At 48.0% G+C, this 24,010-nt stretch overlaps 26 non-coding genes across 26 annotated transcripts; all 26 read left to right on the forward strand.

Moving 5' to 3' along the window:
* The first annotated feature begins 35 nt into the window (after window positions 1-35).
* Window positions 36-107, forward strand: trnag-ucc (transfer RNA glycine (anticodon UCC)). Its single transcript has one exon. It is a non-coding gene; the product is annotated as a tRNA-Gly (tRNA).
* A 1,136-nt stretch (window positions 108-1,243) lies between these two features.
* trnag-ucc (transfer RNA glycine (anticodon UCC)) lies at window positions 1,244-1,315 on the forward strand. Its single transcript has one exon. It is a non-coding gene; the product is annotated as a tRNA-Gly (tRNA).
* Window positions 1,316-1,851: 536 nt separating this feature from the next.
* trnag-ucc (transfer RNA glycine (anticodon UCC)) lies at window positions 1,852-1,923 on the forward strand. Its single transcript has one exon. It is a non-coding gene; the product is annotated as a tRNA-Gly (tRNA).
* Window positions 1,924-3,657: 1,734 nt separating this feature from the next.
* trnag-ucc (transfer RNA glycine (anticodon UCC)) lies at window positions 3,658-3,729 on the forward strand. Its single transcript has one exon. It is a non-coding gene; the product is annotated as a tRNA-Gly (tRNA).
* Window positions 3,730-5,139: 1,410 nt separating this feature from the next.
* On the forward strand, window positions 5,140-5,211 carry trnag-ucc (transfer RNA glycine (anticodon UCC)). The gene has a single exon. It is a non-coding gene; the product is annotated as a tRNA-Gly (tRNA).
* A 528-nt stretch (window positions 5,212-5,739) lies between these two features.
* Window positions 5,740-5,811, forward strand: trnag-ucc (transfer RNA glycine (anticodon UCC)). Its single transcript has one exon. It is a non-coding gene; the product is annotated as a tRNA-Gly (tRNA).
* Window positions 5,812-6,347: 536 nt separating this feature from the next.
* On the forward strand, window positions 6,348-6,419 carry trnag-ucc (transfer RNA glycine (anticodon UCC)). The gene has a single exon. It is a non-coding gene; the product is annotated as a tRNA-Gly (tRNA).
* Window positions 6,420-6,956: 537 nt separating this feature from the next.
* trnag-ucc (transfer RNA glycine (anticodon UCC)) lies at window positions 6,957-7,028 on the forward strand. The gene has a single exon. It is a non-coding gene; the product is annotated as a tRNA-Gly (tRNA).
* Window positions 7,029-8,163: 1,135 nt separating this feature from the next.
* Window positions 8,164-8,235, forward strand: trnag-ucc (transfer RNA glycine (anticodon UCC)). Its single transcript has one exon. It is a non-coding gene; the product is annotated as a tRNA-Gly (tRNA).
* A 527-nt stretch (window positions 8,236-8,762) lies between these two features.
* On the forward strand, window positions 8,763-8,834 carry trnag-ucc (transfer RNA glycine (anticodon UCC)). The gene has a single exon. It is a non-coding gene; the product is annotated as a tRNA-Gly (tRNA).
* Window positions 8,835-10,569: 1,735 nt separating this feature from the next.
* Window positions 10,570-10,641, forward strand: trnag-ucc (transfer RNA glycine (anticodon UCC)). The gene has a single exon. It is a non-coding gene; the product is annotated as a tRNA-Gly (tRNA).
* A 528-nt stretch (window positions 10,642-11,169) lies between these two features.
* On the forward strand, window positions 11,170-11,241 carry trnag-ucc (transfer RNA glycine (anticodon UCC)). Its single transcript has one exon. It is a non-coding gene; the product is annotated as a tRNA-Gly (tRNA).
* Window positions 11,242-11,777: 536 nt separating this feature from the next.
* On the forward strand, window positions 11,778-11,849 carry trnag-ucc (transfer RNA glycine (anticodon UCC)). The gene has a single exon. It is a non-coding gene; the product is annotated as a tRNA-Gly (tRNA).
* Window positions 11,850-12,984: 1,135 nt separating this feature from the next.
* On the forward strand, window positions 12,985-13,056 carry trnag-ucc (transfer RNA glycine (anticodon UCC)). Its single transcript has one exon. It is a non-coding gene; the product is annotated as a tRNA-Gly (tRNA).
* Window positions 13,057-14,191: 1,135 nt separating this feature from the next.
* Window positions 14,192-14,263, forward strand: trnag-ucc (transfer RNA glycine (anticodon UCC)). Its single transcript has one exon. It is a non-coding gene; the product is annotated as a tRNA-Gly (tRNA).
* Window positions 14,264-14,790: 527 nt separating this feature from the next.
* Window positions 14,791-14,862, forward strand: trnag-ucc (transfer RNA glycine (anticodon UCC)). Its single transcript has one exon. It is a non-coding gene; the product is annotated as a tRNA-Gly (tRNA).
* Window positions 14,863-16,598: 1,736 nt separating this feature from the next.
* trnag-ucc (transfer RNA glycine (anticodon UCC)) lies at window positions 16,599-16,670 on the forward strand. Its single transcript has one exon. It is a non-coding gene; the product is annotated as a tRNA-Gly (tRNA).
* Window positions 16,671-17,198: 528 nt separating this feature from the next.
* Window positions 17,199-17,270, forward strand: trnag-ucc (transfer RNA glycine (anticodon UCC)). The gene has a single exon. It is a non-coding gene; the product is annotated as a tRNA-Gly (tRNA).
* A 536-nt stretch (window positions 17,271-17,806) lies between these two features.
* trnag-ucc (transfer RNA glycine (anticodon UCC)) lies at window positions 17,807-17,878 on the forward strand. The gene has a single exon. It is a non-coding gene; the product is annotated as a tRNA-Gly (tRNA).
* A 1,135-nt stretch (window positions 17,879-19,013) lies between these two features.
* On the forward strand, window positions 19,014-19,085 carry trnag-ucc (transfer RNA glycine (anticodon UCC)). The gene has a single exon. It is a non-coding gene; the product is annotated as a tRNA-Gly (tRNA).
* Window positions 19,086-19,612: 527 nt separating this feature from the next.
* On the forward strand, window positions 19,613-19,684 carry trnag-ucc (transfer RNA glycine (anticodon UCC)). Its single transcript has one exon. It is a non-coding gene; the product is annotated as a tRNA-Gly (tRNA).
* Window positions 19,685-20,831: 1,147 nt separating this feature from the next.
* On the forward strand, window positions 20,832-20,903 carry trnag-ucc (transfer RNA glycine (anticodon UCC)). The gene has a single exon. It is a non-coding gene; the product is annotated as a tRNA-Gly (tRNA).
* A 527-nt stretch (window positions 20,904-21,430) lies between these two features.
* trnag-ucc (transfer RNA glycine (anticodon UCC)) lies at window positions 21,431-21,502 on the forward strand. Its single transcript has one exon. It is a non-coding gene; the product is annotated as a tRNA-Gly (tRNA).
* A 536-nt stretch (window positions 21,503-22,038) lies between these two features.
* Window positions 22,039-22,110, forward strand: trnag-ucc (transfer RNA glycine (anticodon UCC)). The gene has a single exon. It is a non-coding gene; the product is annotated as a tRNA-Gly (tRNA).
* A 1,135-nt stretch (window positions 22,111-23,245) lies between these two features.
* trnag-ucc (transfer RNA glycine (anticodon UCC)) lies at window positions 23,246-23,317 on the forward strand. The gene has a single exon. It is a non-coding gene; the product is annotated as a tRNA-Gly (tRNA).
* A 527-nt stretch (window positions 23,318-23,844) lies between these two features.
* Window positions 23,845-23,916, forward strand: trnag-ucc (transfer RNA glycine (anticodon UCC)). The gene has a single exon. It is a non-coding gene; the product is annotated as a tRNA-Gly (tRNA).
* The last annotated feature ends 94 nt before the right edge of the window (window positions 23,917-24,010 follow it).

The raw sequence follows: 24,010 nt of genomic DNA on the forward strand, positions 1-24,010 counted from the left end.
CCTAAGGTGGCGTTCAGCAAACAAGCAAAATGCCTGCGTTGGTGGTATAGTGGTGAGCATAGCTGCCTTCCAAGCAGTTGACCCGGGTTCGATTCCCGGCCAACGCAATACTTTTGCTCAAAAATGTCTCCCGGGACCCTGGCCAACTCTTTGTGTCACTTGTAGCTGGAGCAGTAAAATTTGAATGGGTCTTTGGGCAGCAGTAAAGAATTAGACCTCCCCGTCGGGGAATCGAACCCCGGTCTTCCGCGTGACAGGCGGAGATACTGTCCACTATACTAACGAGGAGTTGCGGAAGGCTGGCGTCGCACCCAATCAGCGCAACTGCTGCTCGCCGCAAACAGGCTTCCCATTTGCAGGTACGGCCTCATGAGTCATATCGCTTCACAGAAGCAAAGAGAAGCCAACAGAACATGTAAAATATAATTAAATATAAAGTGTCTGTATAAATTGAGGAATGTCACTGAATTAGAGAGCTTGTTTTTCAATGAAGAGATTGGTAGGTCAGGTCCATAGGTTAATGCATTTTTTTCAGTTGCTGGTCCAAACAGACAGAGTTTCAGTTCCTCTGCACACAGTCACTGATAATGTGTTGGGAGCATTGACCGCGTAAGGTGGCGTTCAGCAAACAGGCAAAATGCCTGCGTTGGTGGTATAGTGGTGAGCATAGCTGCCTTCCAAGCAGTTGACCCGGGTTCGATACCCGGCCAACGCAGTTCTTTTGCTCAAAACTGTCGCCCGGGGCCCCTGGCCAGCTCTTTGTGTCACTTGTAAATGAAGCAATAACTTTTGAATGGGTCTTTGGGCAGCAGTAAAGGACTAGACCTCCCCGTCGGGGGAATCGAACCCCGGTCTTACGCGTGACAGGCGGAGATACTGTCCACTATACTAACGAGGAGTTGCAGAAGGCTGGCGTCGCACCCGATCAGCGCAACTGCTGCTCGCCGCAAACATCCTTCCCATTTGCAGGTACGGCCTCATGAGTCATATCGCTTCAAAGAAGCCAACAGAACATCTATTATATAAATAAATATGAAGTGTCTGTATAAATTGTGGAATGTCACTGAATTAGAGAGCTTGTTTTTCAATGAAGAGATTGGTAGGTAGAGTCCATAGGTTAATGTATTTTTTTCAGTTGCGAGTCCAAACAGACAGAGTTTCAGTTCCTCTGCACACAGTCGCTGAAAATGTGTTGGGAGCATTGACCGCCTAAGGTGGCGTTCAGCAAACAAGCAAAATGCCTGCGTTGGTGGTATAGTGGTGAGCATAGCTGCCTTCCAAGCAGTTGACCCGGGTTCGATTCCCGGCCAACGCAATACTTTTGCTCAAAAATGTCTCCCGGGACCCTGGCCAACTCTTTGTGTCACTTGTAGCTGGAGCAATAACTTTTGAAAGGGTCTTTGGGCAGCAGTAAAGAATTAGACCTCCCCGTCGGGGAATCGAACCCCGGTCTTCCGCGTGACAGGCGGAGATACTGTCCACTATACTAACGAGGAGTTGCGGAAGGCTGGCGTCGCACCCGATCAGCGCAACTGCTGCTCGCCGCAAACAGGCTTCCCATTTGCAGGTACGGCCTCATGAGTCATATCGCTTCACAGAAGCAAAGAGAAGCCAACAGAACATGTAATATATAATTAAATATAAAGTGTCTGTATAAATTGAGGAATGTCACTGAATTAGAGAGCTTGTTTTTCAATGAAGAGATTGGTAGGTCAGGTCCATAGGTTAATGCATTTTTTTCAGTTGCTGGTCCAAACAGACAGAGTTTCAGTTCTTCTGCACACAGTCACTGATAATGTGTTGGGAGCATTGACCGCGTAAGGTGGCGTTCAGCAAACAAGCAAAACGCCTGCGTTGGTGGTATAGTGGTGAGCATAGCTGCCTTCCAAGCAGTTGACCCGGGTTCGATTCCCGGCCAACGCAATTCTTTTGCTCAAAAATGTCGCCCGGGGCCCCTGGCCAGCTCTTTGTGTCACTTGTAAATGGAGCAATAACTTTTGAATGGGTCTTTGGGCAGCAGTAAAGGACTAGACCTCCCCGTCGGGGAATCGAACCCCGGTCTTCCGCGTGACAGGCGGAGATACTGTCCACTATACTAACGAGGAGTTGCAGAAGGCTGGCGTCGCACCCGATCAGCGCAACTGCTGCTCACCGCAAACATCCTTCCCATTTGCAGGTACGGCCTCATGAGTCATATCGCTTCAAAGAAGCCAACAGAACATCTATTATATAAATAAATATGAAGTGTCTGTATAAATTGTGGAATGTCACTGAATTAGAGAGCTTGTTTTTCAATGAAGAGATTGGTAGGTAGAGTCCATAGGTTAATGCATTTTTTTCAGTTGCGAGTCCAAACAGACAGAGTTTCAGTTCCTCTGCACACAGTCGCTGAAAATGTGTTGGGAGCATTGACCGCGTAAGGTGGCGTTCAGCAAACAAGCAAAATGCCTGCGTTGGTGGTATAGTGGTGAGCATAGCTGCCTTCCAAGCAGTTGACCCGGGTTTGATTCCCGGCCAACGCAATTCTTTTGCTCAAAAATGTCTCCCGGGGCCCTGGCTAACTCTTTGTGTCACTTGTAGCTGGAGCAATAACTTTTGAATGGGTCTTTGGGCAGCAGTAAAGAATTAAACCTCCCCGTCGGGGAATCGAACCCCGGTCTTCCGCGTGACAGGCGGAGATACTGTCCACTATACTAACGAGGAGTTGCGGAAGGCTGGCGTCGCACCCAATCAGCGCAACTGCTGCTCGCCGCAAACAGGCTTCCCATTTGCAGGTACGGCCTCATGAGTCATATCGCTTCACAGAAGCAAAGAGAAGCCAACAGAACATGTAAAATATAATTAAATATAAAGTGTCTGTATAAATTGAGGAATGTCACTGAATTAGAGAGCTTGTTTTTCAATGAAGAGATTGGTAGGTCAGGTCCATAGGTTAATGTATTTTTTTCAGTTGCTGGTCCAAACAGACAGAGTTTCAGTTCCTCTGCACACAGTCACTGATAATATGTTGGGAGCATTGACCGCGTAAGGTGGCGTTCAGCAAACAAGCAAAATGCCTGCGTTGGTGGTATAGTGGTGAGCATAGCTGCCTTCCAAGCAGTTGACCTGGGTTCGATTCCCGGCCAACGCAATTCTTTTGCTCAAAAATGTCGCCCGGGGCCCCTGGCCAGCTCTTTGTGTCACTTGTAAATGGAGCAATAACTTTTGAATGGGTCTTTGGGCAGCAGTAAAGGACTAGACCTCCCCGTCGGGGAATCGAACCCCGGTCTTCCGCGTGACAGGCGGAGATACTGTCCACTATACTAACGAGGAGTTGCGGAAGGCTGGCGTCGCACCCGATCAGCGCAACTGCTGCTCGCCGCAAACAGCCTTCCCATTTGCAGGTACGGCCTCATGAGTCATATCGCTTCACAGAAGCCAACAGAACATCTATTATATAAATAAATATGAAGTGTCTGTATAAATTGTGGAATGTCACTGAATTAGAGAGCTTGTTTTTCAATGAAGAGATTGGTAGGTCAGGTCCATAGGTTAATGCATTTTTTTCAGTTGCTGGTCCAAACAGACAGAGTTTCAGTTCTTCTGCACACAGTCACTGATAATGTGTTGGGAGCATTGACCGCGTAAGGTGGCGTTCAGCAAACAAGCAAAACGCCTGCGTTGGTGGTATAGTGGTGAGCATAGCTGCCTTCCAAGCAGTTGACCCGGGTTCGATTCCCGGCCAACGCAATTCTTTTGCTCAAAAATGTCGCCCGGGGCCACTGGCCAGCTCTTTGTGTCACTTGTAAATGGAGCAATAACTTTTGAATGGGTCTTTGGGCAGCAGTAAAGGACTAGACCTCCCCGTCGGGGAATCGAACCCCGGTCTTCCGCGTGACAGGCGGAGATACTGTCCACTATACTAACGAGGAGTTGCAGAAGGCTGGCGTCGCACCCGATCAGCGCAACTGCTGCTCACCGCAAACATCCTTCCCATTTGCAGGTACGGCCTCATGAGTCATATCGCTTCAAAGAAGCCAACAGAACATCTATTATATAAATAAATATGAAGTGTCTGTATAAATTGTGGAATGTCAGTGAATTAGAGAGCTTGTTTTTCAATGAAGAGATTGGTAGGTAGAGTCCATAGGTTAATGCATTTTTTTCAGTTGCGAGTCCAAACAGACAGTGGAATGTACACTATACTAACGAGGAGTTGCGGAAGGCTGGCGTCGCACCCGATCAGCGCAACTGCTGCTCGCCGCAAACAGCCTTCCCATTTGCAGGTACGGCCTCATGAGTCATATCGCTTCACAGAAGCCAACAGAACATCTATTATATAAATAAATATGAAGTGTCTGTATAAATTGTGGAATGTCACTGAATTAGAGAGCTTGTTTTTCAATGAAGAGATTGGTAGGTAGAGTCCATAGGTTAATGCATTTTTTTCAGTTGCGAGTCCAAACAGACAGAGTTTCAGTTCCTCTGCACACAGTCGCTGATAATGTGTTGGGAGCATTGACCGCTTCAAGGTGGCGTTCAGCAAACAAGCAAAATGCCTGCGTTGGTGGTATAGTGGTGAGCATAGCTGCCTTCCAAGCAGTTGACCCCGGTTCGATTCCCGACCAACGCAATTCTTTTGCTCAAAACTGTCGCCCGGGGCCCCTGGCCAGCTCGTTGTGTCACTTGTAAATGGAGCAATAACTTTTGAATGGGTCTTTGGGCAGCAGTAAAGGACTAGACCTCCCCGTCGGGGAATCGAACCCCGGTCTTCCGCGTGACAGGCGGAGATACTGTCCACTATACTAACGAGGAGTTGCAGAAGGCTGGCGTCGCACCCGATCAGCGCAACTGCTGCTCGCTGCAAACATCCTTCCCATTTGCAGGTACGGCCTCATGAGTCATATCGCTTCAAAGAAGCCAACAGAACATCTATTATATAAATAAATATGAAGTGTCTGTATAAATTGTGGAATGTCACTGAATTAGAGAGCTTGTTTTTCAATGAAGAGATTGGTAGGTCAGGTCCATAGGTTAATGCATTTTTTTCAGTTGCTGGTCCAAACAGACAGAGTTTCAGTTCCTCTGCACACAGTCGCTGAAAATGTGTTGGGAGCATTGACCGCGTAAGGTGGCGTTCAGCAAACAAGCAAAATGCCTGCGTTGGTGGTATAGTGGTGAGCATAGCTGCCTTCCAAGCAGTTGACCCGGGTTCGATTCCCGGCCAACGCAATTCTTTTGCTCAAAACTGTCGCCCGGGGCCCCTGGCCAGCTCTTTGTGTCACTTGTAAATGAAGCAATAACTTTTGAATGGGTCTTTGGGCAGCAGTAAAGGACTAGACCTCCCCGTCGGGGGAATCGAACCCCGGTCTTACGCGTGACAGGCGGAGATACTGTCCACTATACTAACGAGGAGTTGCAGAAGGCTGGCGTCGCACCCGATCAGCGCAACTGCTGCTCGCCGCAAACATCCTTCCCATTTGCAGGTACGGCCTCATGAGTCATATCGCTTCAAAGAAGCCAACAGAACATCTATTATATAAATAAATATGAAGTGTCTGTATAAATTGTGGAATGTCACTGAATTAGAGAGCTTGTTTTTCAATGAAGAGATTGGTAGGTAGAGTCCATAGGTTAATGTATTTTTTTCAGTTGCGAGTCCAAACAGACAGAGTTTCAGTTCCTCTGCACACAGTCGCTGAAAATGTGTTGGGAGCATTGACCGCCTAAGGTGGCGTTCAGCAAACAAGCAAAATGCCTGCGTTGGTGGTATAGTGGTGAGCATAGCTGCCTTCCAAGCAGTTGACCCGGGTTCGATTCCCGGCCAACGCAATACTTTTGCTCAAAAATGTCTCCCGGGACCCTGGCCAACTCTTTGTGTCACTTGTAGCTGGAGCAATAACTTTTGAAAGGGTCTTTGGGCAGCAGTAAAGAATTAGACCTCCCCGTCGGGGAATCGAACCCCGGTCTTCCGCGTGACAGGCGGAGATACTGTCCACTATACTAACGAGGAGTTGCGGAAGGCTGGCGTCGCACCCGATCAGCGCAACTGCTGCTCGCCGCAAACAGGCTTCCCATTTGCAGGTACGGCCTCATGAGTCATATCGCTTCACAGAAGCAAAGAGAAGCCAACAGAACATGTAATATATAATTAAATATAAAGTGTCTGTATAAATTGAGGAATGTCACTGAATTAGAGAGCTTGTTTTTCAATGAAGAGATTGGTAGGTCAGGTCCATAGGTTAATGCATTTTTTTCAGTTGCTGGTCCAAACAGACAGAGTTTCAGTTCTTCTGCACACAGTCACTGATAATGTGTTGGGAGCATTGACCGCGTAAGGTGGCGTTCAGCAAACAAGCAAAACGCCTGCGTTGGTGGTATAGTGGTGAGCATAGCTGCCTTCCAAGCAGTTGACCCGGGTTCGATTCCCGGCCAACGCAATTCTTTTGCTCAAAAATGTCGCCCGGGGCCCCTGGCCAGCTCTTTGTGTCACTTGTAAATGGAGCAATAACTTTTGAATGGGTCTTTGGGCAGCAGTAAAGGACTAGACCTCCCCGTCGGGGAATCGAACCCCGGTCTTCCGCGTGACAGGCGGAGATACTGTCCACTATACTAACGAGGAGTTGCAGAAGGCTGGCGTCGCACCCGATCAGCGCAACTGCTGCTCACCGCAAACATCCTTCCCATTTGCAGGTACGGCCTCATGAGTCATATCGCTTCACAGAAGCAAAGAGAAGCCAACAGAACATGTAAAATATAATTAAATATAAAGTGTCTGTATAAAATGAGGAATGTCACTGAATTAGAGAGCTTGTTTTTCAATGAAGAGATTGGTAGGTCAGGTCCATAGGTTAATGCATTTTTTTCAGTTGCTGGTCCAAACAGACAGAGTTTCAGTTCCTCTGCACACAGTCACTGATAATGTGTTGGGAGCATTGACCGCGTAAGGTGGCGTTCAGCAAACAAGCAAAATGCCTGCGTTGGTGGTATAGTGGTGAGCATAGCTGCCTTCCAAGCAGTTGACCCGGGTTCGATTCCCGGCCAACGCAATTCTTTTGCTCAAAACTGTCGCCCGGGGCCCCTGGCCAGCTCTTTGTGTCACTTGTAAATGAAGCAATAACTTTTGAATGGGTCTTTGGGCAGCAGTAAAGGACTAGACCTCCCCGTCAGGGAATCGAACCCCGGTCTTACGCGTGACAGGCGGAGATACTGTCCACTATACTAACGAGGAGTTGCAGAAGGCTGGCGTCGCACCCGATCAGCGCAACTGCTGCTCACCGCAAACATCCTTCCCATTTGCAGGTACGGCCTCATGAGTCATATCGCTTCAAAGAAGCCAACAGAACATCTATTATATAAATAAATATGAAGTGTCTGTATAAATTGTGGAATGTCACTGAATTAGAGAGCTTGTTTTTCAATGAAGAGATTGGTAGGTAGAGTCCATAGGTTAATGTATTTTTTTCAGTTGCGAGTCCAAACAGACAGAGTTTCAGTTCCTCTGCACACAGTCGCTGAAAATGTGTTGGGAGCATTGACCGCCTAAGGTGGCGTTCAGCAAACAAGCAAAATGCCTGCGTTGGTGGTATAGTGGTGAGCATAGCTGCCTTCCAAGCAGTTGACCCGTGTTCGATTCCCGGCCAACGCAATACTTTTGCTCAAAAATGTCTCCCGGGACCCTGGCCAACTCTTTGTGTCACTTGTAGCTGGAGCAATAACTTTTGAAAGGATCTTTGGGCAGCAGTAAAGAATTAGACCTCCCCGTCGGGGAATCGAACCCCGGTCTTCCACGTGACAGGCGGAGATACTGTCCACTATACTAACGAGGAGTTGCGGAAGGCTGGCGTCGCACCCGATCAGCGCAACTGCTGCTCGCCGCAAACAGGCTTCCCATTTGCAGGTACGGCCTCATGAGTCATATCGCTTCACAGAAGCAAAGAGAAGCCAACAGAACATGTAATATATAATTAAATATAAAGTGTCTGTATAAATTGAGGAATGTCACTGAATTAGAGAGCTTGTTTTTCAATGAAGAGATTGGTAGGTCAGGTCCATAGGTTAATGCATTTTTTTCAGTTGCTGGTCCAAACAGACAGAGTTTCAGTTCTTCTGCACACAGTCACTGATAATGTGTTGGGAGCATTGACCGCGTAAGGTGGCGTTCAGCAAACAAGCAAAACGCCTGCGTTGGTGGTATAGTGGTGAGCATAGCTGCCTTCCAAGCAGTTGACCCGGGTTCGATTCCCGGCCAACGCAATGCTTTTGCTCAAAAATGTCGCCCGGGGCCCCTGGCCAGCTCTTTGTGTCACTTGTAAATGGAGCAATAACTTTTGAATGGGTCTTTGGGCAGCAGTAAAGGACTAGACCTCCCCGTCGGGGAATCGAACCCCGGTCTTCCGCGTGACAGGCGGAGATACTGTCCACTATACTAACGAGGAGTTGCAGAAGGGTGGCGTCGCACCCGATCAGCGCAACTGCTGCTCACCGCAAACATCCTTCCCATTTGCAGGTACGGCCTCATGAGTCATATCGCTTCAAAGAAGCCAACAGAACATCTATTATATAAATAAATATGAAGTGTCTGTATAAATTGTGGAATGTCACTGAATTAGAGAGCTTGTTTTTCAATGAAGAGATTGGTAGGTAGAGTCCATAGGTTAATGCATTTTTTTCAGTTGCGAGTCCAAACAGACAGAGTTTCAGTTCCTCTGCACACAGTCGCTGAAAATGTGTTGGGAGCATTGACCGCCTAAGGTGGCGTTCAGCAAACAAGCAAAATGCCTGCGTTGGTGGTATAGTGGTGAGCATAGCTGCCTTCCAAGCAGTTGACCCGGGTTCGATTCCCGGCCAACGCAATACTTTTGCTCAAAAATGTCTCCCGGGACCCTGGCCAACTCTTTGTGTCACTTGTAGATGGAGCAATAACTTTTGAAAGGGTCTTTGGGCAGCAGTAAAGAATTAGACCTCCCCGTCGGGGAATCGAACCCCGGTCTTCCGCATGACAGGCGGAGATACTGTCCACTATACTAACGAGGAGTTGCGGAAGGCTGGCGTCGCACCCGATCAGCGCAACTGCTGCTCGCCGCAAACAGGCTTCCCATTTGCAGGTACGGCCTCATGAGTCATATCGCTTCACAGAAGCAAAGAGAAGCCAACAGAACATGTAATATATAATTAAATGTAAAGTGTCTGTATAAATTGAGGAATGTCACTGAATTAGAGAGCTTGTTTTTCAATGAAGAGATTGGTAGGTCAGGTCCATAGGTTAATGCATTTTTTTCAGTTGCTGGTCCAAACAGACAGAGTTTCAGTTCTTCTGCACACAGTCACTGATAATGTGTTGGGAGCATTGACCGCGTAAGGTGGCGTTCAGCAAACAAGCAAAACGCCTGCGTTGGTGGTATAGTGGTGAGCATAGCTGCCTTCCAAGCAGTTGACCCGGGTTCGATTCCTGGCCAACGCAATGCTTTTGCTCAAAAATGTCGCCCGGGGCCCCTGGCCAGCTCTTTGTGTCACTTGTAAATGGACCAATAACTTTTGAATGGGTCTTTGGGCAGCAGTAAAGGACTAGACCTCCCCGTCGGGGAATCGAACCCCGGTCTTCCGCGTGACAGGCGGAGATACTGTCCACTATACTAACGAGGAGTTGCAGAAGGGTGGCGTCGCACCCGATCAGCGCAACTGCTGCTCACCGCAAACATCCTTCCACTTTTGCAGGTACGGCCTCATGAGTCATATCGCTTCAAAGAAGCCAACAGAACATCTATTATATAAATAAATATGAAGTGTCTGTATAAATTGTGGAATGTCACTGAATTAGAGAGCTTGTTTTTCCATGAAGAGATTGGTAGGTAGAGTCCATAGGTTAATGCATTTTTTTCAGTTGCGAGTCCAAACAGACAGAGTTTCAGTTCCTCTGCACACAGTCGCTGATAATGTGTTGGGAGCATTGACCGCTTAAGGTGGCGTTCAGCAAACAAGCAAAATGCCTGCGTTGGTGGTATAGTGGTGAGCATAGCTGCCTTCCAAGCATTTGACCCCGGTTCGATTCCCGACCAACGCAATTCTTTTGCTCAAAACTGTCGCCCGGGGCCCCTGGCCAGCTCGTTGTGTCACTTGTAAATGGAGCAATAACTTTTGAATGGGTCTTTGGGCAGCAGTAAAGGACTAGACCTCCCCGTCGAGGAATCGAACCCCGGTCTTCCGCGTGACAGGCGGAGATACTGTCCACTATACTAACGAGGAGTTGCAGAAGGCTGGGGTCGCACCCGATCAGCGCAACTGCTGCTCGCTGCAAACATCCTTCCCATTTGCAGGTACGGCCTCATGAGTCATATCGCTTCAAAGAAGCCAACAGAACATCTATTATATAAATAAATATGAAGTGTCTGTATAAATTGTGGAATGTCACTGAATTAGAGAGCTTGTTTTTCAATGAAGAGATTGGTAGGTCAGGTCCATAGGTTAATGCATTTTTTTCAGTTGCTGGTCCAAACAGACAGAGTTTCAGTTCCTCTGCACACAGTCACTGATAATGTGTTGGGAGCATTGACCGCGTAAGGTGGCGTTCAGCAAACAAGCAAAATGCCTGCGTTGGTGGTATAGTGGTGAGCATAGCTGCCTTCCAAGCAGTTGACCCGGGTTCGATTCCCGGCCAACGCAATTCTTTTGCTCAAAACTGTCGCCCGGGGCCCCTGGCCAGCTCTTTGTGTCACTTGTAAATGAAGCAATAACTTTTGAATGGGTCTTTGGGCAGCAGTAAAGGACTAGACCTCCCCGTCGGGGGAATCGAACCCCGGTCTTACGCGTGACAGGCGGAGATACTGTCCACTATACTAACGAGGAGTTGCAGAAGGCTGGCGTCGCACCCGATCAGCGCAACTGCTGCCCGCCGCAAACATCCTTCCCATTTGCAGGTACGGCCTCATGAGTCATATCGCTTCAAAGAAGCCAACAGAACATCTATTATATAAATAAATATGAAGTGTCTGTATAAATTGTGGAATGTCACTGAATTAGAGAGCTTGTTTTTCAATGAAGAGATTGGTAGGTAGAGTCCATAGGTTAATGTATTTTTTTCAGTTGCGAGTCCAAACAGACAGAGTTTCAGTTCCTCTGCACACAGTCGCTGAAAATGTGTTGGGAGCATTGACCGCCTAAGGTGGCGTTCAGCAAACAAGCAAAATGCCTGCGTTGGTGGTATAGTGGTGAGCATAGCTGCCTTCCAAGCAGTTGACCCGGGTTCGATTCCCGGCCAACGCAATACTTTTGCTCAAAAATGTCTCCCGGGACCCTGGCCAACTCTTTGTGTCACTTGTAGCTGGAGCAATAACTTTTGAAAGGGTCTTTGGGCAGCAGTAAAGAATTAGACCTCCCCGTCGGGGAATCGAACCCCGGTCTTCCGCGTGACAGGCGGAGATACTGTCCACTATACTAACGAGGAGTTGCGGAAGGCTGGCGTCGCACCCGATCAGCGCAACTGCTGCTCGCCGCAAACAGGCTTCCCATTTGCAGGTACGGCCTCATGAGTCATATCGCTTCACAGAAGCAAAGAGAAGCCAACAGAACATGTAATATATAATTAAATATAAAGTGTCTGTATAAATTGAGGAATGTCACTGAATTAGAGAGCTTGTTTTTCAATGAAGAGATTGGTAGGTCAGGTCCATAGGTTAATGCATTTTTTTCAGTTGCTGGTCCAAACAGACAGAGTTTCAGTTCTTCTGCACACAGTCACTGATAATGTGTTGGGAGCATTGACCGCGTAAGGTGGCGTTCAGCAAACAAGCAAAACGCCTGCGTTGGTGGTATAGTGGTGAGCATAGCTGCCTTCCAAGCAGTTGACCCGGGTTCGATTCCCGGCCAACGCAATTCTTTTGCTCAAAAATGTCGCCCGGGGCCCCTGGCCAGCTCTTTGTGTCACTTGTAAATGGAGCAATAACTTTTGAATGGGTCTTTGGGCAGCAGTAAAGGACTAGACCTCCCCGTCGGGGAATCGAACCCCGGTCTTCCGCGTGACAGGCGGAGATACTGTCCACTATACTAACGAGGAGTTGCAGAAGGCTGGCGTCGCACCCGATCAGCGCAACTGCTGCTCACCGCAAACATCCTTCCCATTTGCAGGTACGGCCTCATGAGTCATATCGCTTCAAAGAAGCCAACAGAACATCTATTATATAAATAAATATGAAGTGTCTGTATAAATTGTGGAATGTCACTGAATTAGAGAGCTTGTTTTTCAATGAAGAGATTGGTAGGTAGAGTCCATAGGTTAATGCATTTTTTTCAGTTGCGAGTCCAAACAGACAGAGTTTCAGTTCCTCTGCACACAGTCGCTGAAAATGTGTTGGGAGCATTGACCGCGTAAGGTGGCGTTCAGCTAACAAGCAAAATGCCTGCGTTGGTGGTATAGTGGTGAGCATAGCTGCCTTCCAAGCAGTTGACCCGGGTTTGATTCCCGGCCAATGCAATTCTTTTGCTCAAAAATGTCTCCCGGGGCCCTGGCTAACTCTTTGTGTCACTTGTAGCTGGAGCAATAACTTTTGAATGGGTCTTTGGGCAGCAGTAAAGAATTAGACCTCCCCGTCGGGGAATCGAACCCCGGTCTTCCGCGTGACAGGCGGAGATACTGTCCACTATACTAACGAGGAGTTGCGGAAGGCTGGCGTCGCACGCAATCAGCGCAACTGCTGCTCGCCGCAAACAGGCTTCCCATTTGCAGGTACGGCCTCATGAGTCATATCGCTTCACAGAAGCAAAGAGAAGCCAACAGAACATGTAAAATATAATTAAATATAAAGTGTCTGTATAAAATGAGGAATGTCACTGAATTAGAGAGCTTGTTTTTCAATGAAGAGATTGGTAGGTCAGGTCCATAGGTTAATGCATTTTTTTCAGTTGCTGGTCCAAACAGACAGAGTTTCAGTTCCTCTGCACACAGTCACTGATAATGTGTTGGGAGCATTGACCGCGTAAGGTGGCGTTCAGCAAACAAGCAAAATGCCTGCGTTGGTGGTATAGTGGTGAGCATAGCTGCCTTCCAAGCAGTTGACCCGGGTTCGATTCCCGGCCAACGCAATTCTTTTGCTCAAAACTGTCGCCCGGGGCCCCTGGCCAGCTCTTTGTGTCACTTGTAAATGAAGCAATAACTTTTGAATGGGTCTTTGGGCAGCAGTAAAGGACTAGACCTCCCCGTCAGGGAATCGAACCCCGGTCTTACGCGTGACAGGCGGAGATACTGTCCACTATACTAACGAGGAGTTGCAGAAGGCTGGAGTCGCACCCGATCAGCGCAACTGCTGCTCACCGCAAACATCCTTCCCATTTGCAGGTACGGCCTCATGAGTCATATCGCTTCAAAGAAGCCAACAGAACATCTATTATATAAATAAATATGAAGTGTCTGTATAAATTGTGGAATGTCACTGAATTAGAGAGCTTGTTTTTCAATGAAGAGATTGGTAGGTAGAGTCCATAGGTTAATGTATTTTTTTCAGTTGCGAGTCCAAACAGACAGAGTTTCAGTTCCTCTGCACACAGTCGCTGAAAATGTGTTGGGAGCATTGACCGCCTAAGGTGGCGTTCAGCAAACAAGCAAAATGCCTGCGTTGGTGGTATAGTGGTGAGCATAGCTGCCTTCCAAGCAGTTGACCCGTGTTCGATTCCCGGCCAACGCAATACTTTTGCTCAAAAATGTCTCCCGGGACCCTGGCCAACTCTTTGTGTCACTTGTAGCTGGAGCAATAACTTTTGAAAGGATCTTTGGGCAGCAGTAAAGAATTAGACCTCCCCGTCGGGGAATCGAACCCCGGTCTTCCGCGTGACAGGCGGAGATACTGTCCACTATACTAACGAGGAGTTGCGGAAGGCTGGCGTCGCACCCGATCAGCGCAACTGCTGCTCGCCGCAAACAGGCTTCCCATTTGCAGGTACGGCCTCATGAGTCATATCGCTTCACAGAAGCAAAGAGAAGCCAACAGAACATGTAATATATAATTAAATATAAAGTGTCTGTATAAATTGAGGAATGTCACTGAATTAGAGAGCTTGTTTTTCAATGAAGAGATTGGTAGGTCAGGTCCATAGGTTAATGCATTTTTTTCAGTTGCTGGTCCAAACAGACAGAGTTTCAGTTCTTCTGCACACAGTCACTGATAATGTGTTGGGAGCATTGACCGCGTAAGGTGGCGTTCAGCAAACAAGCAAAACGCCTGCGTTGGTGGTATAGTGGTGAGCATAGCTGCCTTCCAAGCAGTTGACCCGGGTTCGATTCCCGGCCAACGCAATGCTTTTGCTCAAAAATGTCGCCCGGGGCCCCTGGCCAGCTCTTTGTGTCACTTGTAAATGGAGCAATAACTTTTGAATGGGTCTTTGGGCAGCAGTAAAGGACTAGACCTCCCCGTCGGGGAATCGAACCCCGGTCTTCCGCGTGACAGGCGGAGATACTGTCCACTATACTAACGAGGAGTTGCAGAAGGGTGGCGTCGCACCCGATCAGCGCAACTGCTGCTCACCGCAAACATCCTTCCCATTTGCAGGTACGGCCTCATGAGTCATATCGCTTCAAAGAAGCCAACAGAACATCTATTATATAAATAAATATGAAGTGTCTGTATAAATTGTGGAATGTCACTGAATTAGAGAGCTTGTTTTTCAATGAAGAGATTGGTAGGTAGAGTCCATAGGTTAATGCATTTTTTTCAGTTGCGAGTCCAAACAGACAGAGTTTCAGTTCCTCTGCACACAGTCGCTGAAAATGTGTTGGGAGCATTGACCGCCTAAGGTGGCGTTCAGCAAACAAGCAAAATGCCTGCGTTGGTGGTATAGTGGTGAGCATAGCTGCCTTCCAAGCAGTTGACCCGGGTTCGATTCCCGGCCAACGCAATACTTTTGCTCAAAAATGTCTCCCGGGACCCTGGCCAACTCTTTGTGTCACTTGTAGCTGGAGCAATAACTTTTGAAAGGGTCTTTGGGCAGCAGTAAAGAATTAGACCTCCCCGTCGGGGAATCGAACCCCGGTCTTCCGCATGACAGGCGGAGATACTGTCCACTATACTAACGAGGAGTTGCGGAAGGCTGGCGTCGCACCCGATCAGCGCAACTGCTGCTCGCCGCAAACAGGCTTCCCATTTGCAGGTACGGCCTCATGAGTCATATCGCTTCACAGAAGCAAAGAGAAGCCAACAGAACATGTAATATATAATTAAATGTAAAGTGTCTGTATAAATTGAGGAATGTCACTGAATTAGAGAGCTTGTTTTTCAATGAAGAGATTGGTAGGTCAGGTCCATAGGTTAATGCATTTTTTTCAGTTGCTGGTCCAAACAGACAGAGTTTCAGTTCTTCTGCACACAGTCACTGATAATGTGTTGGGAGCATTGACCGCGTAAGGTGGCGTTCAGCAAACAAGCAAAACGCCTGCGTTGGTGGTATAGTGGTGAGCATAGCTGCCTTCCAAGCAGTTGACCCGGGTTCGATTCCTGGCCAACGCAATGCTTTTGCTCAAAAATGTCGCCCGGGGCCCCTGGCCAGCTCTTTGTGTCACTTGTAAATGGAGCAATAACTTTTGAATGGGTCTTTGGGCAGCAGTAAAGGACTAGACCTCCCCGTCGGGGAATCGAACCCCGGTCTTCCGCGTGACAGGCGGAGATACTGTCCACTATACTAACGAGGAGTTGCAGAAGGGTGGCGTCGCACCCGATCAGCGCAACTGCTGCTCACCGCAAACATCCTTCCACTTTTGCAGGTACGGCCTCATGAGTCATATCGCTTCAAAGAAGCCAACAGAACATCTATTATATAAATAAATATGAAGTGTCTGTATAAATTGTGGAATGTCACTGAATTAGAGAGCTTGTTTTTCCATGAAGAGATTGGTAGGTAGAGTCCATAGGTTAATGCATTTTTTTCAGTTGCGAGTCCAAACAGACAGAGTTTCAGTTCCTCTGCACACAGTCGCTGATAATGTGTTGGGAGCATTGACCGCTTAAGGTGGCGTTCAGCAAACAAGCAAAATGCCTGCGTTGGTGGTATAGTGGTGAGCATAGCTGCCTTCCAAGCATTTGACCCCGGTTCGATTCCCGACCAACGCAATTCTTTTGCTCAAAACTGTCGCCCGGGGCCCCTGGCCAGCTCGTTGTGTCACTTGTAAATGGAGCAATAACTTTTGAATGGGTCTTTGGGCAGCAGTAAAGGACTAGACCTCCCCGTCGAGGAATCGAACCCCGGTCTAACCGCGTGACAGGCGGAGATACTGTCCACTATACTAACGAGGAGTTGCAGAAGGCTGGGGTCGCACCCGATCAGCGCAACTGCTGCTCGCTGCAAACATCCTTCCCATTTGCAGGTACGGCCTCATGAGTCATATCGCTTCAAAGAAGCCAACAGAACATCTATTATATAAATAAATATGAAGTGTCTGTATAAATTGTGGAATGTCACTGAATTAGAGAGCTTGTTTTTCAATGAAGAGATTGGTAGGTCAGGTCCATAGGTTAATGCATTTTTTTCAGTTGCTGGTCCAAACAGACAGAGTTTCAGTTCCTCTGCACACAGTCACTGATAATGTGTTGGGAGCATTGACCGCGTAAGGTGGCGTTCAGCAAACAAGCAAAATGCCTGCGTTGGTGGTATAGTGGTGAGCATAGCTGCCTTCCAAGCAGTTGACCCGGGTTCGATTCCCGGCCAACGCAATTCTTTTGCTCAAAACTGTCGCCCGGGGCCCCTGGCCAGCTCTTTGTGTCACTTGTAAATGAAGCAATAACTTTTGAATGGGTCTTTGGGCAGCAGTAAAGGACTAGACCTCCCCGTCGGGGGAATCGAACCCCGGTCTTACGCGTGACAGGCGGAGATACTGTCCACTATACTAACGAGGAGTTGCAGAAGGCTGGCGTCGCACCCGATCAGCGCAACTGCTGCCCGCCGCAAACATCCTTCCCATTTGCAGGTACGGCCTCATGAGTCATATCGCTTCAAAGAAGCCAACAGAACATCTATTATATAAATAAATATGAAGTGTCTGTATAAATTGTGGAATGTCACTGAATTAGAGAGCTTGTTTTTCAATGAAGAGATTGGTAGGTAGAGTCCATAGGTTAATGTATTTTTTTCAGTTGCGAGTCCAAACAGACAGAGTTTCAGTTCCTCTGCACACAGTCGCTGAAAATGTGTTGGGAGCATTGACCGCCTAAGGTGGCGTTCAGCAAACAAGCAAAATGCCTGCGTTGGTGGTATAGTGGTGAGCATAGCTGCCTTCCAAGCAGTTGACCCGGGTTCGATTCCCGGCCAACGCAATACTTTTGCTCAAAAATGTCTCCCGGGACCCTGGCCAACTCTTTGTGTCACTTGTAGCTGGAGCAATAACTTTTGAAAGGGTCTTTGGGCAGCAGTAAAGAATTAGACCTCCCCGTCGGGGAATCGAACCCCGGTCTTCCGCGTGACAGGCGGAGATACTGTCCACTATACTAACGAGGAGTTGCGGAAGGCTGGCGTCGCACCCGATCAGCGCAACTGCTGCTCGCCGCAAACAGGCTTCCCATTTGCAGGTACGGCCTCATGAGTCATATCGCTTCACAGAAGCAAAGAGAAGCCAACAGAACATGTAATATATAATTAAATATAAAGTGTCTGTATAAATTGAGGAATGTCACTGAATTAGAGAGCTTGTTTTTCAATGAAGAGATTGGTAGGTCAGGTCCATAGGTTAATGCATTTTTTTCAGTTGCTGGTCCAAACAGACAGAGTTTCAGTTCTTCTGCACACAGTCACTGATAATGTGTTGGGAGCATTGACCGCGTAAGGTGGCGTTCAGCAAACAAGCAAAACGCCTGCGTTGGTGGTATAGTGGTGAGCATAGCTGCCTTCCAAGCAGTTGACCCGGGTTCGATTCCCGGCCAACGCAATTCTTTTGCTCAAAAATGTCGCCCGGGGCCCCTGGCCAGCTCTTTGTGTCACTTGTAAATGAAGCAATAACTTTTGAATGGGTCTTTGGGCAGCAGTAAAGGACTAGACCTCCCCGTCGGGGAATCGAACCCCGGTCTTCCGCGTGACAGGCGGAGATACTGTCCACTATACTAACGAGGAGTTGCAGAAGGCTGGCGTCGCACCCGATCAGCGCAACTGCTGCTCACCGCAAACATCCTTCCCATTTGCAGGTACGGCCTCATGAGTCATATCGCTTCAAAGAAGCCAACAGAACATCTATTATATAAATAAATATGAAGTGTCTGTATAAATTGTGGAATGTCACTGAATTAGAGAGCTTGTTTTTCAATGAAGAGATTGGTAGGTAGAGTCCATAGGTTAATGCATTTTTTTCAGTTGCGAGTCCAAACAGACAGAGTTTCAGTTCCTCTGCACACAGTCGCTGAAAATGTGTTGGGAGCATTGACCGCGTAAGGTGGCGTTCAGCTAACAAGCAAAATGCCTGCGTTGGTGGTATAGTGGTGAGCATAGCTGCCTTCCAAGCAGTTGACCCGGGTTTGATTCCCGGCCAATGCAATTCTTTTGCTCAAAAATGTCTCCCGGGGCCCTGGCTAACTCTTTGTGTCACTTGTAGCTGGAGCAATAACTTTTGAATGGGTCTTTGGGCAGCAGTAAAGAATTAGACCTCCCCGTCGGGGAATCGAACCCCGGTCTTCCGCGTGACAGGCGGAGATACTGTCCACTATACTAACGAGGAGTTGCGGAAGGCTGGCGTCGCACGCAATCAGCGCAACTGCTGCTCGCCGCAAACAGGCTTCCCATTTGCAGGTACGGCCTCATGAGTCATATCGCTTCACAGAAGCAAAGAGAAGCCAACAGAACATGTAAAATATAATTAAATATAAAGTGTCTGTATAAAATGAGGAATGTCACTGAATTAGAGAGCTTGTTTTTCAATGAAGAGATTGGTAGGTCAGGTCCATAGGTTAATGCATTTTTTTCAGTTGCTGGTCCAAACAGACAGAGTTTCAGTTCCTCTGCACACAGTCACTGATAATGTGTTGGGAGCATTGACCGCGTAAGGTGGCGTTCAGCAAACAAGCAAAATGCCTGCGTTGGTGGTATAGTGGTGAGCATAGCTGCCTTCCAAGCAGTTGACCCGGGTTCGATTCCCGGCCAACGCAATTCTTTTGCTCAAAACTGTCGCCCGGGGCCCCTGGCCAGCTCTTTGTGTCACTTGTAAATGAAGCAATAACTTTTGAATGGGTCTTTGGGCAGCAGTAAAGGACTAGACCTCCCCGTCGGGGAATCGAACCCCGGTCTTCCGCGTGACAGGCGGAGATACTGTCCACTATACTAACGAGGAGTTGCAGAAGGCTGGCGTCGCACCCGATCAGCGCAACTGCTGCTCGCTGCAAACATCCTTCCCATTTGCAGGTACGGCCTCATGAGTCATATCGCTTCACAGAAGCCAACAGAACATCTATTATATAAATAAATATGAAGTGTCTGTATAAATTGTGGAATGTCACTGAATTAGAGAGCTTGTTTTTCAATGAAGAGATTGGTAGGTAGAGTCCATAGGTTAATGCATTTTTTTCAGTTGCGAGTCCAAACAGACAGAGTTTCAGTTCCTCTGCACACAGTCGCTGAAAATGTGTTGGGAGCATTGACCGCCTAAGGTGGCGTTCAGCAAACAAGCAAAATGCCTGCGTTGGTGGTATAGTGGTGAGCATAGCTGCCTTCCAAGCAGTTGACCCGGGTTCGATTCCCGGCCAACGCAATACTTTTGCTCAAAAATGTCTCCCGGGACCCTGGCCAACTCTTTGTGTCACTTGTAGCTGGAGCAATAACTTTTGAAAGGGTCTTTGGGCAGCAGTAAAGAATTAGACCTCCCCGTCGGGGAATCGAACCCCGGTCTTCCGCGTGACAGGCAGAGATACTGTCCACTATACTAACGAGGAGTTGCGGAAGGCTGGCGTCGCACCCGATCAGCGCAACTGCTGCTCGCCGCAAACAGGCTTCCCATTTGCAGGTACGGCTTCATGAGTCATATCGCTTCACAGAAGCAAAGAGAAGCCAACAGAACATGTAATATATAATTAAATATAAAGTGTCTGTATAAATTGAGGAATGTCACTGAATTAGAGAGCTTGTTTTTCAATGAAGAGATTGGTAGGTCAGGTCCATAGGTTAATGCATTTTTTTCAGTTGCTGGTCCAAACAGACAGAGTTTCAGTTCCTCTGCACACAGTCACTGATAATGTGTTGGGAGCATTGACCGCGTAAGGTGGCGTTCAGCAAACAAGCAAAATGCCTGCGTTGGTGGTATAGTGGTGAGCATAGCTGCCTTCCAAGCAGTTGACCCGGGTTTGATTCCCGGCCAACGCAATTCTTTTGCTCAAAACTGTCGCCCGGGGCCCCTGGCCAGCTCTTTGTGTCACTTGTAAATGGAGCAATAACTTTTGAATGGGTCTTTGGGCAGCAGTAAAGGACTAGACCTCCCCGTCGGGGAATCGAACCCCGGTCTTCCGCGTGACAGGCGGAGATACTGTCCACTATACTAACGAGGGGAGTTGCGGAAGGCTGGCGTCGCACCCGATCAGCGCAACTGCTGCTCGCCGCAAACAGGCTTCCCATTTGCAGGTACGGCCTCATGAGTCATATCGCTTCACAGAAGCAAAGAGAAGCCAACAGAACATGTAATATATAATTAAATATAAAGTGTCTGTATAAATTGAGGAATGTCACTGAATTAGAGAGCTTGTTTTTCAATGAAGAGATTGGTAGGTCAGGTCCATAGGTTAATGCATTTTTTTCAGTTGCTGGTCCAAACAGACAGAGTTTCAGTTCTTCTGCACACAGTCACTGATAATGTGTTGGGAGCATTGACCGCGTAAGGTGGCGTTCAGCAAACAAGCAAAACGCCTGCGTTGGTGGTATAGTGGTGAGCATAGCTGCCTTCCAAGCAGTTGACCCGGGTTCGATTCCCGGCCAACGCAATTCTTTTGCTCAAAAATGTCGCCCGGGGCCCCTGGCCAGCTCTTTGTGTCACTTGTAAATGGAGCAATAACTTTTGAATGGGTCTTTGGGCAGCAGTAAAGGACTAGACCTCCCCGTCGGGGAATCGAACCCCGGTCTTCCGCGTGACAGGCGGAGATACTGTCCACTATACTAACGAGGAGTTGCAGAAGGGTGGCGTCGCACCCGATCAACGCAACTGCTGCTCACCGCAAACATCCTTCCCATTTGCAGGTACGGCCTCATGAGTCATATCGCTTCAAAGAAGCCAACAGAACATCTATTATATAAATAAATATGAAGTGTCTGTATAAATTGTGGAATGTCACTGAATTAGAGAGCTTGTTTTTCAATGAAGAGATTGGTAGGTAGAGTCCATAGGTTAATGCATTTTTTTCAGTTGCGAGTCCAAACAGACAGAGTTTCAGTTCCTCTGCACACAGTCGCTGAAAATGTGTTGGGAGCATTGACCGCCTAAGGTGGCGTTCAGCAAACAAGCAAAATGCCTGCGTTGGTGGTATAGTGGTGAGCATAGCTGCCTTCCAAGCAGTTGACCCGGGTTCGATTCCCGGCCAACGCAATACTTTTGCTCAAAAATGTCTCCCGGGACCCTGGCCAACTCTTTGTGTCACTTGTAGCTGGAGCAATAACTTTTGAAAGGGTCTTTGGGCAGCAGTAAAGAATTAGACCTCCCCGTCGGGGAATCGAACCCCGGTCTTCCGCGTGACAGGCGGAGATACTGTCCACTATACTAACGAGGAGTTGCGGAAGGCTGGCGTCGCACCCGATCAGCGCAACTGCTGCTCGCCGCAAACAGGCTTCCCATTTGCAGGTACGGCTTCATGAGTCATATCGCTTCACAGAAGCAAAGAGAAGCCAACAGAACATGTAATATATAATTAAATATAAAGTGTCTGTATAAATTGAGGAATGTCACTGAATTAGAGAGCTTGTTTTTCAATGAAGAGATTGGTAGGTCAGGTCCATAGTTTAATGCATTTTTTTCAGTTGCTGGTCCAAACAGACAGAGTTTCAGTTCTTCTGCACACAGTCACTGATAATGTGTTGGGAGCATTGACCGCGTAAGGTGGCGTTCAGCAAACAAGCAAAACGCCTGCGTTGGTGGTATAGTGGTGAGCATAGCTGCCTTCCAAGCAGTTGACCCGGGTTCGATTCCCGGCCAACGCACTTCTTTTGCTCAAAACTGTCGCCCGGGGCCCCTGGCCAGCTCTTTGTGTCACTTGTAAATGGAGCAATAACTTTTGAATGGGTCTTTGGGAAGCAGTAAAGGACTAGACCTCCCCGTCGGGGAATCGAACCCCGGTCTTCCGCGTGACAGGCGGAGATACTGTCCACTATACTAACGAGGAGTTGCAGAAGGCTGGCGTCGCACCCGATCAGCGCAACTGCTGCTCACCGCAAACATCCTTCCCATTTGCAGGTACGGCCTCATGAGTCATATCGCTTCAAAGAAGCCAACAGAACATCTATTATATAAATAAATATGAAGTGTCTGTATAAATTGTGGAATGTCACTGAATTAGAGAGCTTGTTTTTCAATGAAGAGATTGGTAGGTAGAGTCCATAGGTTAATGCATTTTTTTCAGTTGCGAGTCCAAACAGACAGAGTTTCAGTTCCTCTGCACACAGTCGCTGAAAATGTGTTGGGAGCATTGACCGCGTAACGTGGCCTTCAGCTAACAAGCAAAATGCCTGCGTTGGTGGTATAGTGGTGAGCATAGCTGCCTTCCAAGCAGTTGACCCGGGTTTGATTCCCGGCCAATGCAATTCTTTTGCTCAAAAATGTCTCCCGGGGCCCTGGCTAACTCTTTGTGTCACTTGTAGCTGGAGCAATAACTTTTGAATGGGTCTTTGGGCAGCAGTAAAGAATTAGACCTCCCCGTCGGGGAATCGAACCCCGGTCTTCCGCGTGACAGGCGGAGATACTGTCCACTATACTAACGAAGAGCTGCGGAAGGCTGGCGTCGCACGCAATCAGCGCAACTGCTGCTCGCCGCAAACAGGCTTCCCATTTGCAGGTACGGCCTCATGAGTCATATCGCTTCACAGAAGCAAAGAGAAGCCAACAGAACATGTAAAATATAATTAAATATAAAGTGTCTGTATAAAATGAGGAATGTCACTGAATTAGAGAGCTTGTTTTTCAATGAAGAGATTGGTAGGTCAGGTCCATAGGTTAATGCATTTTTTTCAGTTGCTGGTCCAAACAGACAGAGTTTCAGTTCCTCTGCACACAGTCACTGATAATGTGTTGGGAGCATTGACCGCGTAAGGTGGCGTTCAGCAAACAAGCAAAATGCCTGCGTTGGTGGTATAGTGGTGAGCATAGCTGCCTTCCAAGCAGTTGACCCGGGTTCGATTCCCGGCCAACGCAATTCTTTTGCTCAAAACTGTCGCCCGGGGCCCCTGGCCAGCTCTTTGTGTCACTTGTAAATGAAGCAATAACTTTTGAATGGGTCTTTGGGCAGCAGTAAAGGACTAGACCTCCCCGTCAGGGAATCGAACCCCGGTCTTACGCGTGACAGGCGGAGATACTGTCCACTATACTAACGAGGAGTTGCAGAAGGCTGGCGTCGCACCCGATCAGCGCAACTGCTGCTCGCCGCAAACATCCTTCCCATTTGCAGGTACGGCCTCATGAGTCATATCGCTTCAAAGAAGCCAACAGAACATCTATTATATAAATAAATATGAAGTGTCTGTATAAATTGTGGAATGTCACTGAATTAGAGAGCTTGTTTTTCAATGAAGAGATTGGTAGGTAGAGTCCATAGGTTAATGTATTTTTTTCAGTTGCGAGTCCAAACAGACAGAGTTTCAGTTCCTCTGCACACAGTCGCTGAAAATGTGTTGGGAGCATTGACCGCCTAAGGTGGCGTTCAGCAAACAAGCAAAATGCCTGCGTTGGTGGTATAGTGGTGAGCATAGCTGCCTTCCAAGCAGTTGACCCGGGTTCGATTCCCGGCCAACGCAATACTTTTGCTCAAAAATGTCTCCCGGGACCCTGGCCAACTCTTTGTGTCACTTGTAGCTGGAGCAATAACTTTTGAAAGGATCTTTGGGCAGC

The sequence above is a fragment of the Pseudorasbora parva genome, chromosome 2 (assembly GCF_024679245.1).
Source record: "Pseudorasbora parva isolate DD20220531a chromosome 2, ASM2467924v1, whole genome shotgun sequence".
In the NCBI taxonomy this organism is placed as follows: Eukaryota; Metazoa; Chordata; class Actinopteri; order Cypriniformes; family Gobionidae; genus Pseudorasbora; species Pseudorasbora parva.